At 44.9% G+C, this 2,466-nt stretch overlaps 1 non-coding gene across 1 annotated transcript; it reads right to left on the minus strand.

Moving 5' to 3' along the window:
• trnal-uaa (transfer RNA leucine (anticodon UAA)) lies at positions 1-75 on the minus strand. Its single transcript has one exon. It is a non-coding gene; the product is annotated as a tRNA-Leu (tRNA).
• Positions 76-2,466: the final 2,391 nt, after the last annotated feature.

The following is a 2,466-nucleotide window of genomic DNA, read 5'->3' on the forward strand; positions in this document are numbered from 1 at the left end:
CGCTGCGAGCAGGGTTCAAACCTGCACGGGGATTGGGTTTTAAGTCCAACGCCTTAACCACTCGGCCATCGCAGTTGCGCAAATGCAACCTTTCAACAGTGAAATGACCTGTGCAAACTATTAGACAACTGTCCTGCACAATGTAAATGGAAGGAAGTTGTGTGACAGCTGTACAGAGGCCTGGTTAGGCCACTGTGTATAGTTCTGCGCACTGCACCTTAGAAAGGATATATTGACCTGGGAGGGAGTGCGGTGCAGATTCACGAGTGTGTTACCAGGGCTCCAAGGGTTAGGCTATGAGCAGAGATCACATAATCTAGGCTTGTATTCCCTGGAATATTGAAGATTAAGGGCAGAGATCATAGAAATACAGAAATTTACGCCAGAGAAGGAGGCCATTCGGCCCATCGTGTCTTTGCCGGACGAAAAAGAGATATTTTGCCTAATCCCACTTTCCAGCTCTGGGTCTGTAGCCCTGTAGGTTGCAGCACTTCAAGTACATATCCATAGTGCTTTCTATTAATGTGATCGGTAGTGACTTCCAGATTCCCTCCACTCTCTGTGTGAAAATGGTTGTTGTCAACTCCTCTTTCACCATTTTACCAGTTACTTTAAATCTACCCCCCTGATCATTGACATTTCTGCTAAGGGAAATAGGTCCTTCCTATCCACTGTATATTGGCCCCTCAGAATTTTATGCACCTCAATTATGTCTCCCCTCCACCTCCTCTGCTCCAAAGATAACAACCCAACCCTATCCAATCTTTACTTATAGCTAATATTTTCCAGTCCTGTCAACATCCTAGTAAATCTCCTCTGTACCCTCTCTAGTGCAATCACATCTTTCCTGTACTGTGGTGACAAAAACTGTCTTCAGTACTCTAGCTGCGGCCTAACTAGTGATTTATACTGTTCAAGCATAACCTCCCTGTTCTTGAATTCTATGCCTTGGCTAATAGAAACACAGAAACATAGAAGATAGGAGCAGGAGCAGGCCGTTCGGCCCCACGAGACTGCTCCTCCATTCAATGCGATCATGGCTGATCATCCAAATTCTGCATCCGGTTTCTGATTTCTCCCCATAACCGTTGATCCCTTTAGCCTTAAGAAATATATCCAACTCCTTCTTGAATATATTTAATGTATTGGCCTCTGCTGCCTTCTGTGGTAGAGAATTCCACAGGTTCACCACTCGCTGGATGAAGAAATTCGTCCTCATCTCTGTCCTAAATGGCTTACCCCTTATCCTTAGTCTGTGACCCCTGGTTCTGGATTCACCGACCATCGGGAACATCGATCCTGCATCTAGTCAGTCCAGTCCTGTCAGAATTTTATACGTTTCAATTAGATCCCCTCTCATTCTTCTAAACTCCAGTGAGTATAAGCCCAATCGACACAATCTCCCCTCATACATCATTCCTGCCATCCCAGCTATCTGCCTGGTGAGTCTTTGCAGAAGTCCTTCCATGGCAAAACATCCTTCCTCAGAAAAGGCGATCAAAACTGCACATAATACTCAAGATGTGGTCTCACCAAGGCCCTGTACAACTGCAGCAAGACATCCCTGTTCCTGTGCGCAAACCCTCTCGCTATGAAGGCCAAGATACCATTTGCCTTCTTAACCACCTGCCGCCTAATAAAGGAAAATATTCCCAAACACTTTTTAACCAATAAAAAAACAGAAACTGCTGGAAATATTCAGCAGCTCATCTGAAATAAAAACAGAAAATGCTGGAAATATTCAGCAGGCAATCTGAAATAATGACCTGCTGAATATTGCCAGCTCTTTTTGTTTTTATTTCAGATTCCAGCATCCGCAGTCTTTTGCTATTGCCTTCTTAACCACCTTATCTATCTGTTCTGCTACGTTCATGGACCTGTGGACATGCTCTCCAATGTCCCTCTGTTCTTTTACGCTTCTCAATATCCTACCATTTATTGTTTATTCCTTTGTCCTGTTAGGCCTCTCCTAATGCATTACCTCTCACTTCCACGAATTGAATTCCATTTGCCACTTTTCTGCCCACCTGACCAATTCATTGATAACGTCCTGCAGTCTGGAGCTTTCTTCCTCACTAACAACCACATGGACAATGTTTATATAACATCGGCAAACTTCTTAATCCTACATTGAAGTCTAAATCAGTGAGATATAACACAAAAAGCACGGTACCTAGTACTGAGCCCTCCCGAATCCCACTGAACAGCCTTCCAGTCACAAAAACTCCCATCGACCACTACCCTTTGCTTCCAACCTGTCACTTTCCTTGGATCATTTCGGCGTTTACCTGTCTTACCAGTCTGCCATGTGGGCAGATTCTGATTTTTAGGGTATTGAAGATAATTGATAGAGTAGACAGAGGGAAACGTTTTCCGCTGGGGCGAGGAATGGGGGTTGGTGGGGGGAGGTGTCGGGGGCGGGGGGGGAGGTAGAGTCTAGGTCAAGTGGACCAAACCTTAAAACAG

This window comes from Somniosus microcephalus, unplaced genomic scaffold (genome assembly GCF_052327205.1).
Source record: "Somniosus microcephalus isolate GS21.2 unplaced genomic scaffold, FLI_Smic_1.0 unresolved_chr8, whole genome shotgun sequence".
Classification (NCBI taxonomy): domain Eukaryota; kingdom Metazoa; phylum Chordata; class Chondrichthyes; order Squaliformes; family Somniosidae; genus Somniosus; species Somniosus microcephalus.